The sequence below is a fragment of the Gavialis gangeticus genome, unplaced genomic scaffold (genome assembly GCF_001723915.1).
Source record: "Gavialis gangeticus isolate Ggan-Ray unplaced genomic scaffold, GavGan_comp1, whole genome shotgun sequence".
Classification (NCBI taxonomy): domain Eukaryota; kingdom Metazoa; phylum Chordata; order Crocodylia; family Gavialidae; genus Gavialis; species Gavialis gangeticus.
Window position 1 is genome coordinate 135,772,037 of NW_017729022.1, and position 14,258 is coordinate 135,786,294.

At 43.3% G+C, this 14,258-nt stretch overlaps 1 protein-coding gene across 4 annotated transcripts in view; it reads left to right on the forward strand.

Moving 5' to 3' along the window:
- The window catches only part of PLCB4 (phospholipase C beta 4), a 448,565-nt gene that overhangs the window by 167,146 nt on the left and 267,161 nt on the right, over positions 1-14,258 (forward strand). For all 4 annotated transcript variants that reach the window (XM_019516221.1, XM_019516223.1, XM_019516224.1 and 1 more), the window contains exon 3: positions 2,770-2,838. The gene's annotated coding sequence lies outside the window, so the exon portion shown is untranslated. The remainder of the gene's footprint in view (positions 1-2,769; positions 2,839-14,258) is intronic.

The window sequence follows — 14,258 nt, forward strand, 5'->3', positions numbered from 1 at the left end:
GTGGCTGGGCCAGGGCTGTGCTCGTGGCCGGTGCTGGCAGTGCTGGGAGGGAGGTTATTGGGTGGGGCTTCAGCCACCCCAGATTTCACTGTAGCCCCCCATACGTTTCCTCCCAGCACCGCTGCTACCTGCCCTGAGGGCAGCCCCCACACACCAGGAGCACAGTCCCGAGCGCAGCTCCTCAGCTTAAGCGTAGCCCCCATGCGCCAGGAAGAGCCCGGTGCAGCCCCCACCCCCCTGCGTCTGCCCCGGCCCCTGCTGCACTCCCTCCCTCACTGTGGGGACACTGATCTGCCCTCCACTCCCCTTCTCTCCCCCTCCCTTTCCACCACAACAGACTTACCAACTGCATGCTGTTCTCCAAGCTGCCGGGCTGTGCTCCTCTTTGCCTGAGTGCTGCGCTGCAGCTGCGTGCACACATGGGCGTTTATCAGCCAAATTATCACCCATATTAGGCTGATTTCCGATACAATCAATTTTCTTTATATCAGTGCCAATCTGATATAGGATCCGTGTATTGGTGCACCTCTAGTGGGTTCTGGAGTATTTAGTATGTAGTTAATACCTCTACATTGCTGTTGAATCAGACACAGATGGCCATCAAGCAACTTTTCCAGTATGTTGCAGAGCTGGCACTCAGCTGATCAGACACAGGTGATGTTTGTTGGCTTGAGAAAAACAAGCAGAAAAAATAACAGGCTGTATGACAGAGTAGGCCAGTTGTTGTACTAGCATTGAAATAGCTCTATGTTCTCTTGTAGGCTTGTGTCTACTGCTTAACATTACTCTACTGTAGGTGGGTGTTATGTTTTGATTTTCAGAATCACTGTTTTTGACCAGTCAGACAGATTGGAACGATACATTTACTCAGCCACACCTAGCCTTAACTAGCTTTAGTATATTTGGTATATTTACAATTCATTCTGTCTCTCTCTCTGATGCACATATGCATGTACATGTACATAGCTGAAACAGAGCTCATAATCTTTCCTCTTATGCACCCCATCTCTGTTCTCAATCACTGTGGACACCTTTACCACCAGCCAGGCACTGAGTCCAGTAACCTGCCTGGTGTCTTTGACTCAGATCTCTTTCCCTTTCTGGATCTTTACATCCAGACTATGTCTAAATCGTCCTGTACAGTATCTCTTACATAAGAACTTTTCCTAACCATCAAGATGCCTTGAACTCTCATCCAGGTTCCTGTGACTTTGTATCTCAGTGACTGCAACACTTTTTTCTCTAACTTTGACCAATGCAGTCTTGCCTGTGTACAGCTGTCCAGGAGGCTGTTGCCGAGATCATTCTTCCAGTCGATTGCTTTGACCATTTTACCTCTTCTCACAAATCCCTCCACTGGCTTCACCTTCTGTACTAAATTGAATATAAGCTACTAATTGTCTGCATTTTCACAGCCTTTTTCAACCTGTCATCACTCTGCTTAGTACCTCTTGGTCTTTACGAAGAAATTGACTCCTGACTTTGATTAGCTCAGAGTGCCAACCTTCATTGCTTGCTAGTTAAATTTCCAAATGAACACCTTGGTGCTTTCTTCTGTACAGACTGTCACACTTTCTCTCATTTTATATAACCCCCTTGTCTGCTGTATTATGAACAGGTTCAATGTCACTGTAGTTTTCTGTTCTCTATTCTGAATTGCAGTTTCTCTGCTAAAGTGTATGGTCTTCTCTAAAGGAAAAATGAAATAAAAGCAATTAAAGTCAGTTCACATTTATTCTGGAAAGCGTACAAATACAGCAGTATTGTTCAGCTGCTGCTTTGTGATCATTATTAATTATCTCGGATGCTTTAGGAATGTTAACATTTATCCTGGCACACAGCAATGGGGAATGGTATTCATGATCCACAGTTTCCAACCTGTGTTTGCTATGACTTTTCTCTTTTTCTGCAAAGGCTGGAAACAGACTTTACCTTTGTGCCACCATAAAAAGGCACAAAGGCCAAGCAAACAGATGTCCATGCCCCTTGCTATGCCACTAATGCCCTGAATTGTGGCCACAACAATAGCTGGTGTGAGTTTGTGCTGCTTTTTTGTGGCCGATGCCTGCATGCTTTATGGTTGGAGAACCTGGGCAGCCTGGAGCATTCTGCAGCCTCCCTGGCAAGTGCTTTTGGTGCCTCAGTAGCCCGATCTTGTGTGACCTGGGAAGTCCCATTCTGTGAAGCCCTAGGAATGCCTGCCTGGGTTCCCTCATTTGCAGATGCATGCCCTGGCAAGGATATCATGCTGCTCTGCACCAGTTCAAGGTGCACCTCAGCAAATGTGGGACCCAGGGCTCTCCTGTGTGCAGTGGTGCGCCCCAAGTCAGGTGCAGCAGTATGATACACATGCTGGGGGAATCTCCGAGGGAATCCTGGAGTATATATCTGCAAGCAGAGAACACAGGGTTACCCCTGTTACCAATTGTCCTCCAGGATAAGGCCCCTAAAACCCCTAGTGGCTGGGCCCAACCCTGTGGGACAATGAGTGATATATGTATCACTCAGTGAAGTAGATCAGTTGTGCCAGGATGTGTCCCAGCACAGCTGATCCTGTTCTAAGGAAAACATCTGTTTATAGCCAAAGAAGCATATATGTAGTGTTTTACTATGGAAGATTTAGCAAAGGTGTAACTGAATCTAGTTCTTATAGGTTTCTCTTGATACCACAGATTTCTGGACTTTCAAAGGGATGTTTTACCTTGTGTGGTTTTCAGGACATGAAACCAGGATGTATATTGATCTTTCTTTTGTTTCATTATTTTACAGAAGGAAGAGTTTCTTAGCACATCTGTCTTCTTAGATCACTGTTTATCCAGCCAATTGAGAACGATTTTGGTAAGTTACTTGCTTGTAGATTAGAAATTACAACTGATTGATTAGAAGCTGCAAAGGCAGCATTACTGGTTTTCTGTTTCATTTGGTTAATATAAAATGTATGTTTAGGATGCATTGCTGTTTTGAATTAATCCATTCTTATATAAGAGGACATATTCCTAACTCCATGCAAATTGTCTTGTGCCCTGTACAGCTACACTGAGCCAGAATGGGGGTAGATAAAGTTTCCCAGGTAGTCAGGATCTAAACTAAACAGGGCATTGTAAGCCATTGTCAACAGCATGAATGACACTGGGGAATGATAGGAAACCAGTGTAGTCCTTGGGGAACAGCTGTCATGTGTTGCATGTCATTGATGTCATTAAGCAGTCAGTCATCTGTGTTCTGTAGTAACTGAAGTCTGAGTATTTCTGAGAAATATTTAGCGGTCATGAAAGCATGGATGACAACGATGGAGCGAGAGGTTTAATCATTGTGGAATACTGGTTCCCAAACTATGATTTCTGGACTGTTGGTTCTCTGCAAAGCTGTGTGTGGTTGGTAGTCTGTGGATAGCGTCAGACTACCCTTGACCCTAATCTTATCCTTTCCCTCATTTCCCCTGCCCTTTCCCTTCTTTTCTTTAATTTAAGTTTGACAAGGGCACACATTGGTCCATGAGAAATTTTGAGGATTGGCTGTGGTCTGTTAGTCCAGAAGGCTTTGGAACCACAAGCACAGAAAATGGAAAAACAGATTTCTATGCAAAAATATCACCTGGAGACCCATCTACTATTTTAACAACACTGCCAAAAGTTTGCAATCTACCTTTATAAATAGAGGGGCAACATCTCTATGGCACCTGCACAACCTCTCTGTGTTCATCATACCTCACTTCCTTCAGGAGAAAGCTGAGGTCACTGACTATGGATTGGGTCATCCATTCAGTCCTGACTAAAACCAAGTCAGAGACCTCTACATTTTAATCTACTGACCTTGCAATGTGAATTTGACCCTGTTAGTTTCTTGAGTTGCTGGGATGAAAAAACTATAGAAATAATAATAATAATGTGGGTTGAGTGGTTGGCTTACTGCTAGAAGGGCTCCTCTTGCCTAGTCTCTCTAAACTTATTGCAACAGAACCAGAATAGTAGTTTCTCAGCCTTTTCAGTTATCATATAGTGCATGTTATCCATGTGAGGAATCTCAAGATACAGTGCAAATCTCACTTAATACCTCAAAAAGTATTCCCAGCCAGAGGGGGAAGAAATTCGATGTGTTTTTTTAAAACAAATTCTTATGATCATATTGGGGGGAAATGACTGGCCAGTCTTCCAGGTGATTCTCAAACCATTCCTCAATCTTTCCCCCAGATTAAGTCCCTGGGTGCCCTGTAAAAGCCTAAACCACAAATGATTTTGACTGGTTCTCCTCTGATTATTCCACTAAATCTCAGTGGGGAGATTAGAAAGGAGCTCAGTAATAAATGTCCCTACTGTCACCAGCATTACTAAGACAATCTGTATTCATGGACTGAAGCTCATGAAAAAAGTGGCCACAAATAGTATCTATCATATTAGTTCATCATTGTTGATGCTGTTGACTGTTAGTAGTAGTACTATTACTAGTACTGTTTCTGCTGTTGTCACTGATTGGCTGTCAATATTACCAACAATATATAATGTTCTTTGTGAACGTATAGGAACACACAGTTGTCACTTAGATTGCCTACAACCTAACGACACTCACCAAAATCATGCAGATAGAAGACTGACAGTACCAGGAATAGAATGCACAAGGCCAAATTACCACTGTTCTCTTCTAATTACTACGCTGACCACAAGACCACATTTTCTAATTCAAGGCTATCAAACATCCAGCCCATGGTGCTGCTCCATCTGGCTTGCTGGGCTACCAGTGGGCCATGGAATTTGGGAATGTGACTAGAGGTAGGCAGGGTCTGCCACATAATCAGGGGCCCCACAACCCTGGGGAACACGACTCTCAGTGGCAGGGGGCAAGCAAGGGTTGTGCTGACATGGCTCCACACACCTTGTGGCTGCTCGGACCACCACGACTTGTGCTGCATGTACTACAGCAATCTGCCTGGCCTGTGGCTCCTTGTCTATTGCTGTCATTGCTATGGTTGCTGCCACCGAAGAGCCCTGTGGTCTGATTCTAGCCTGGGCACAGGGCGTTTGACACTCTTGCTCTGTTGAATGTTTAGTCATAATTCCTGTCACATATCCAGTGCCTATGCCTGATGCTCCCAAAATTACCGTTTTCATGTTTCCAGATTTATTGGATAAAGAAAAACAATCCGAATTTCCATAGTATAGCAAACAATCTAAAGAACCGCATTCTTAGACTTCAGCAGATATCATTATCAGGCAGCCCATCGCAAATATATAGAATTGGATATTGCATATTACATACTGAGCTGGGATGCTAATGGAAAAATCTGCTCTCCAAGCACATCACTGAAATCAATCCTCTTTATAGATAACACAGAGCTTAAAACAAATCTAAGGGACAAATGGTCTAAAGCACCATGGGTAACATTGTCAAAATTGTCTACGTGACTTAAGTCACATCAGTGTTCAACTTCAGCCGTTTAGATGCTCTGAAAAATATTATTGACTCTTTTGAAATACCAAATAAACAAAAACCCACCCCAAAATATGGACTTTAGAGGACCTTGAAGGAGAAGACTAAAAAGCTATCATGTTTTATTCTGGAGCATGATTATATTAGGTGCCCAACCAAGTAAATTATTTTTAGTATGTATATAGCCTATGATTTTTTAAATAAAACGTAATCTTTGATTATTTAAAATTCAGGATATTAAAAACAATTAACTTCAAGTTTGGTTTATTATAAAATAACAACTATTACTAAGGAAAGAAAACTAAATAAATAGTTATAAATGCAAAGTATAGTGTCTGAATCTAGAATTGTACCTTTGAAACAGTTCTGGGTCCCATGAAGGCTGTTCTTAATAGACTGCAGATCTCATATTGACCTTTACTGAAGAGCAAATATTAGGCTTTAAAGTTTTTATGCTCCTTTTTTTTTAAACCAGAAAGCCTATTCAAACATCCCTTGACAAGAACACTTTGCAAGCGTACAAGCCTGCTAAGCAGGTTTAGTCTTTGCATTAGAGGTACTAGTTGAGTGGTTCTTCATATTAACACACAACATTGTGCCATGGCTGAGATCTCTTTAGTAGAATTATTGGTTCCATAAAAATACTTTGGAAGCAGTGTTTGCTATTTACCAGGGATGCTGTTGTCAAATTAACATTGTCAAAATTCCATATGGACCCACCATTGATATCCTAATGTCAGGGTGTACTTTTCAACATCTCTAACAGCTATTGGCAGATAGATTTTCAAGTTCTGTCTTCATCTTTGCATTCCAGGAATGCACTTGCTTTGGCCTTATCATCACTCAAGTAGTGTTACATTTGTTTGGCCTGGCCAGCACAACCTCTACATAAAAATAAAATGGTTTCTGAGACCATGTAACAGGCAGTTGTACCACAGTCTGGCTTTGGTTTGCTTTGAGACAGGCCAGCTATTGTGCTGAACTCCATCACTGCAATACCAGAGCTAATAGATCATAATAGTATAATATTCTCAGTGCCCCAATTATAGCTTCATTTGCTCAACTACATGATCCTCTTGCAGGAGAGGAGAGAGAGATAATTATGGTAGAAGTCACTTGCAAATATCACCGTGCACTGAACTGCAAGCTAATTTTCATACCACTCTGGTCACTAGTGTCACTGAGGAGGTGATCAGCATACTCCTAGTAGATCAGAAAACCACATGCAGACATCAGTGGCCATCTGGAGAGAGGAGAAAGAGCCAGCTGGACTCTCAGAGAATATTTTGGCAGATACTTAGGGTCCAGACAACTAAATGTTATGAGCTGCAGGCAATGGTGAAAAAACAATTCAGGGACATTGTATTTTAAGGGGTGGATGAAGATTACCATATTGTTAATATTTCATTTCTAGTTTTTCACTATGTATTTGTAACCACGTCACTCCCAAACATGTGACAGAATATTACCACATCCCCAGGCAGGTGCTAAAGCCAAAATAGTTCTTATTCTACTGTCACTACCCTACTAAGCAATAGGAAGTCATACAGTATGTATACATGTGCTTGGGGTACCTGGGATACTTGGGGGAAGGTGAGAGAGAGTTAAAGTATAGGGAGTGAAAGTTGCCAGAACTGGGATTAGAACCAGTGGACTAGAGAGAAGCTGCCCAAGGAACTGAGGCTTGGGGTTACTTAAGGTCAAGTGGCCCCAAGCTTACTTGAGTTCACTGGTGCAAGGGGAGTGGCAATGAGGAGACAGCCAGGAAGGAGAGAGAAGCAGAATCCTGGGAGCTGGGGCTGGAAACTGAGGCAGACAGGTGAGGGATTGGCTGGGGGGGAGACAGCCAGGAAGAAAACAGAGGCAGAAACCTGGGAGCTCAGGGGAAAAGGCAGTGGGGATAAGACAGTGCCAAAGAATCAGGGGGCTCGGAGGCAGAGAGGAGCTCAAGACAGGTGCTGGAGGTGGTGGTGAGGGAGAAATGAGACAGAAGTTAAAGGGGTGAGGAGCAGAGATTGGAGCAGGGCTGGAACCATAGGAAAGCCAAACCCAACTCAGGGGTCCAAATAACAGTTTTATTAAACAGACAACACACTACACAGCCCCATGAAGTTATTGGTTCACACACATGCACACACACACACTCACAGTGGAACCGACTTCCAAGGGAAGTGGTGCTCACTTCTGCCCTGGGGGTCTTCAGAAGGAGGCTAGCCCAGCATACTTTCCTGCCCATGGCAGGGGTTTGGACTTGATGATCTGTTCAGGTCCCTTCCGACCCTACCTACTATGAAACTGAAACTATGAAGGTTTTGTTGTTGGCTTGGTTTAGGAGGTTTCGTCTCAGCCGTTTTGTTATGTTTAATGCAATCTTGCATTTTAACCGAGACACGGATTAGTCTCAAGCCCTGAATGAACTACTTGTTTTGATACAGTATCAGTGTTTCAGTTTGGGTTGTTTAGCAAGGACTATCACAATAGTTGTGTCTTCGCTAGGGACAGAGGTGTTAACAACCAGGTTCTGCACAAAGGGCGGCAGTAGAAGAAGCAGGGGCAGTGGCATTCAGACCTTAGATATAAGTCCATGTACTGTTCCTGTAATCCTGCAATAATGAGCGCTGTTACACACAGCTGCCAAGTTACCTCTATCTGTTAATTGGGAATGATCAGGAAAGGAGAACGTGCAGCTAAATGCATCTCATCTGCTGGCTGAGAATCTAAGCCAAGCTCCTGGCCTCAGACACACCAGTCCTACAACCTGTTGCCTTTCTGCTTTATGCTTGTGAAAGAAAAGGAGGAGGTATTCAAAGGGCTTAAATTTATGCTATGCATAAAAGACTTCAGCTGGTGCTTAATGTTAACTGGCAGCTGCAGCCATGTAGGGTTCAATAATCATGCACTCCTAGCAGTTGACCGTGCAAAGGCCTCCAGGATGGAATTTTCTGTACTCCATAAGAAACACACTTGTGGTTTATGTACAGCCTAATCAAACTGCACATTCAAAAGCACATTTATTTATTCCTATTCATTTATTTAGATTCTTACTACTTAGCAGTGAAATCAAATGAACTTTTAAATAAACTTAGGCATTCCAGATAATCACTTTAAAGCAAGATGGCAACCCCCAGCACACATACCAGAGCATGGCACTTGAAGCCATTTTGCTTGTCATGTCACAGCCAGACTGGGCTCTGGGCAGCTGCTGCTGTCCATGGAGCCCAGGCTACTTGCAGCAGGTGACGGGGAGGCTGCAAGCCCCGCTGTGAGCAGCCCAGGCTCTGTGGCAGGCAGCAGCTGCCCAGAACCCAGACCGGATGTGGTGGGGAGCCAGGAGGCTGTAATCGGTGCACTGGGGTCCAAAGCCTCAGCTCCATGGCTGGTGGCAATGGCATGTGCACCTTTGGGTGCACAGTGGGGAAGGGGCCAGGGCAGTGCATCCGTGGCCCCTCCTGTGCTTTGTGCCTGGAAGCATGCATGCACCTGCTACCAGCAATTAGGATTAGACCCTTTTCCTCCATTGTCTGCCCCGGCATGCCAAGTTGAGGTGTGGATCAAGTTTGGGGTGTTCTTGGTACTCTGGCCAAAAACCTTTCTGACCCCTGCTTTAAAAAATTCATGAACAAATGGAACAGTCAGGGAGCTCAGCCACTTCATAAATACAAACAACTAGTTCCCATACAAAAGACTAGCTCTTCATAGCACCCTCCTCTTTCCAGGTGAGAGAGAAAAGATGGGTTTGCAATATGTTCTGAATGTTATGTTATTGTTACATGTTACACTTAGGACTTGCTAACTGCATTTACAACGCTAGAGTCCAAACATTCAAACAGCAAAACCTGTGCTATGTGCTATCATAACATGGTAAAGTTAGGGTGCTGGAATAGGTTACCTTTAAACCGTCTGTGGAATGTCAGGCGGTGTAAAGTTGGACCAGTTTCAGAGCAGTTGCAGGTTAAGGCTTAATGCCATCTCTGACCTGCACAATTGTGACTTGCCAGTAGGGGGCCCAGTGAGCAAGTGCATGGCCAGGAGCCAGGACCTGCCCTTCCTCTGGGAGCAGAGCCCAGGCAGGTAAGCACAGTGAGAGCATGGCGTCCCTGGGCTCCATGCTCTGTTCCCAGTGTTGAGCCACCAGAGTTAACTGCAGAGACAACATGGACGCTGAGGAAGCATGCTTTCCATGCTTTCTCCTCCGTTCGCTCTCTTCCCAGGAAGACAGGCTGCTGGGGAAGGAAGGCATGGCCCCCGTCCCAAATTCTCCTGGCTAGAGTTGTGCATCCCAGATGTGGGGCAAAGGCTTAGCCCTCTAAGGGGAGGGCTGTGTGCCCTGCCCAGGGGCCCAGATAGGGTCTTCTGGGGTCCAAGACTCCAGGACCCCATTGCATGGTGATCGAAGGACCCCACATGCATGGAGGCCCAGCATAGTGCCATGTGGGCTGGGGTCATAGTGCTGGGAGGTGCCCTAGCTTGAGTTAGGTACAACAGTCAAAGATAACCCTACCCCAAAGTGGTGTAACTTTAAGATGCTTAGAGTGTGCTTAGCACAGTTTAACACCCTTTAACGTATGGACATTCCTGTTTTAAATGCCTTTAGAATAGTTTGAAAGTAACCTGTAAGGCCACCCAGAGGTGGTCTTTTCTGGTGAGGAGTATGTGTAGAGCATATTACCTAACACATGTTGAACTAACCTCACACTGCTCCTTGGAGGTAATATGATCAGGGGACTGGTACTGTGGTTTGGGGGGGAACCCAACAAAGATGTTTGTTGGGCTTCTAGCTTATGTACGTCACAGAATCCCTGAACTGATGAGGCTTCAGTGGGGTGGGGGAGCACAACAACAGCTGTTTTCAAGCTGTTTGTCAGGCAGTATCCCTTTCCCTTCCTCCCCCCAACACCAGAGCCTTGCTGGTTCAAAGCTCCTGTGTGATAAGGAGGACAGAAGCAAATCAGCACAGCATGGGAGCCCGTCCCAGCCCCTGTGCCAATTCAGGGTTTTGGTGCAGTGCAGGAGCTGGGACTACCTCCTGTGCCATGCCAGTTTCACTTTCAGCACCTGTACTGTACCAGAGTCTCAAACCAGCTCTGATAAGGTATGGGGTGACATTTGGTGCCCGTGTCATTCCCAGCTCCTGCACCAGACCATGGCCTTGAACCAGTTCCCATGTGGGGCAGGGGCTGGGTGCTGGTGTGGGTCCTAGTTGAACCAGCCTCCGTGCAGTATGGGGTCACTCCCAGCTGATTTGTAGTTTCAGCCCTGGGATCGCACCAGTGCCAGTTCAAGACTAGTGTGATACTGCAATCTATATTTATATCATAGTAAGCATTCAAGTGCAACTGCTCAGAAAACTAAGTTGTATTAATGATTTCTACAGTCTAAATATAACATGTTCTGCATGTAATGTGTAACAAACAGTAACCTCACTATCCAACATGTTAGTTCTGTTTGATATTATCTTTTATCAATCGGATCAATAAAATAAGAGAGGGTTTTGATGTAAGCTTTTTGGTTCAAAATGTCTTTCTTCTTATCTGGGAAAAAAGCAGAGATAGACTGAACTAAATATCGGGTAAAGTAATTACTTTTGTTTAATTCTATTATGTAAATGAAGATAGTTGCTTTGAAAGGGAAGAGTGCAGTAAGTCTGTGGAGCAAAGGGAAATTATCAGAAGCAACTACAGACCAAGTGAAGAGCAGTTGAAATAGATGAACCTAATTATGTGAAAGAATAAGACCATTCAAAAGGGAAGAAGAGTGGAGTATGTGAGGCTAAAAGTGGGAACAGGTTGAATGTAATGTACCATGAAACCATTGTATATGTTAAGTCCATGGTTTTTAGTGTCCAGTAAGGTTATAGGTTTTTGTTCCAACTCATGTATTCTGCGAGTATCATGTAGATTTCCCTTAAGTACATGGATTAAAAAATCAAAGGTAGTTCTGTAAAAATAATTCTTCCACTGATGACCCAGTCTTTCTGTCCTATTTCGGTTGTTGTGAGCATTCATTCAAGAACGTAGTGATTGTTTACTTTCATCCACATAGTTTCCATCAGGATATTTGATGCATTGGAGAAGATATATTATGCTCTGTGATGGACTTGTGTAAGATCCATGGCTTCTGATGGTTTTGTGGTGGGATGTATTGATTGTGGTGGTGGTTGAAATGTGTTGGTATGTTTTGCATTTGTTCTATAGGCAGGGTCTCATTCCCCTTGGTTGATCACTGCAGAGTTTGCATCTGATGAAGAATTAGGCAAGGGTTAGGAGATTATCTGAAAGTGTGTGGGCTGGTAGTATGTTCCTCAAGGTGTGATTATAACTGTGAGGATCTTTTATCAGTGTGGCATGGTAGATGACAGAGGTGTAAGGTTAATGGGGATTTTCCTTTTTTGCATTCTAGTAGGTTTGCGTAGGCAATTTGGATGGCTCATTCAAAGATACAGTTTATTTCTATGCTGGAGAGTCCATGCTAGGTAAAGGCAGGTTTTAGGTTGGTGAGTTGAGTATCCTGAGTATTCTTCTCAGAGCTGATATGGTAGTATCTGAGGGTGTGACTATAGATTACAATTTTTTTTATTAGGTTTGAGATGACTGCTAGTTTTGTGGAGTTAAGTGTGGTGGTCTGTGGGTCTTCTGTCTACCATTGTTTGTAAGGTACTATTCTGGATATGGACTGTGGTTTATAGAAAAATGTTGTTAATGTTAAGAGTGTTTCAGAGACACTTTGTTGAAAGGGTGGTAATTGTTGAAGTTGTGGTAGAAAACAAGGAGAGTGTGCAGGTATTCAGATGAAAGTGTCTTGTGTCACAAGTTTGGTAGTGCATTTTCTAGAAACTTTTCTTCAAGTTGGCTCATAAAGAGGGTGGCATTTTGTGGGGGACATCTTTTTGCGTAGAAATGTAACTATTATTTTGAATGACCATTCATTTACTTAATAGAATTGAGAACAGTAATCATTGTTTTACGTGGTGTTTAGCTCTGGCTGTATTGGCTACTGTCTCAGACCTGAGAACAGCATTTTGTGCCTGAAATCTTGTTTAACATCTCTCCCAAATATATAGTTGGTCTAATAAAATATATTACCAAACAAGCTTTTCTTTTTGCTCATTCCCTGGACCATCACAGCTGTAAGACCAAAGACTATGCCTGGCAACTAAGGTTGTTATATATGCCTAGGGTCTTGGATATACAGATTCATAGCCATATGTATTGTTACTTTATTTACTATACTGCAGGAGTGCATAGGAGTCCCAGTCATGAACCAGGACCTTATGGTGCTGCGTGATGTACAAATACACATGAAAAGTATATTGGCTTCAAGATGACTGTGCAAGTGAAAGGAGGGGCAACATCAGTAAGAAGTGAGAAGTGTTAAAGCCCTGCAGCTCTGATTGAAAATTAATGGACCTTGTAGCACTGAGTCCTGAATTTCACTCTGAAGACACACTAGTGCTGCTAAAAACAAATTAATCAGTGCAGCTGGGGAAAATACTATGTTTTTTTATAAATTATTTAGAAAAATCCATGCTTGTTCTTCTATTTGGAATTTTCTTTCTTTCACACCTCATTAAAGACTTATATGGCAATTTATGATAATTATCCCTGGAAATTCATAACTTCAAGTAAATAGAGTTCAAGAAAGAAAGTTTATTCAATATCGCATAAAATCTACAGCTGTAAAAGTGCCGCAGAATAGGTCTCATTTTTAAGTATAGTGCTCATTTTCTGAACTTGCTTTGATTGCCATTTATAATTATGTTTTTTATTAATGTATGTATCATATTTTTAGTCTGTATATTCTGTAATGTACTGTGTATTATTTATACATATTATATTACATAAATGATTTTTGCATTTGGCTGTTTGCTAAAATGGCAGAGGCCCTGACATTTCGTACACCTCTTTTTGATTAACCTGTCAGTTTAACTCAGCTGGAAATATAATTGTGGATGGATTAATTTTGGTAGGTAAAACACCTCTGTCAGAGTACTCACTCTGCCCCCTGACTAGGGAGCTTGGTCATGGTGACTACCTTGGCAGGAAAGAAGGTGGGGGGAAACCCATAATCCATCTGGTCACATTCCATTTAACCTGGCTGTTCTCTGATGACCCCTGAGAATAAACATTGATAAATATTTTAATAGAAAAGCCTCTTTGTTATCCCTTGCTGGCTGCCTATAATGGTATCAAGCTTCATAAATTGATAGCAGACCACGTTAATGGAAACACGCTTTCTTCCAGCCTGTGATACTGGTGCACTCTTAGGCTCTTTTTGTTTTTCCAAGCTACTCTCTTTATCTAGGAAGGTTTGAATCTCTGTAATCTTAGTTCTTGTTGGCCCAGGCTGTGCTTATTATATTGTACTTTTAGTATTAGAAATACAGGCTCCATTTTATAAAGGTAGCGCCAATCTAAGGCCTCATAAAGACATGACACTGGTATCCCAGGTAAAACCATGAGTGCACAGATGTTCAGGCTTTTCCTTCCAGATTAAAAACGCCTGCTCCAGGAGAAAAATAACTGGGGAATAACTAGGGTTAAATCACTCCCCAGAGAGTTTCTTCTGCGAGAGAATGTCTGTACGTGCTGTGGCTTCTCTCAGAAGAGAATATAGTCCTCTAACATCCCCTCCATCTTCTTCTCTGGAGATGGTGTGTTGCTCCAGCAGGAAGCAAAACATGCCCCTTTCACTATCTCCACGTTGCGCTGCAGGGAAAAACAGTCTGACCACAGACAGTCTGGGTCAGCCAATCAGGGTTGCTCTATGCACTGCTGCCATCTGTTGCTCAGGTAGATGAAGGGAGTGTGTAGATCACCCTCCACCCCCCCCCCCCC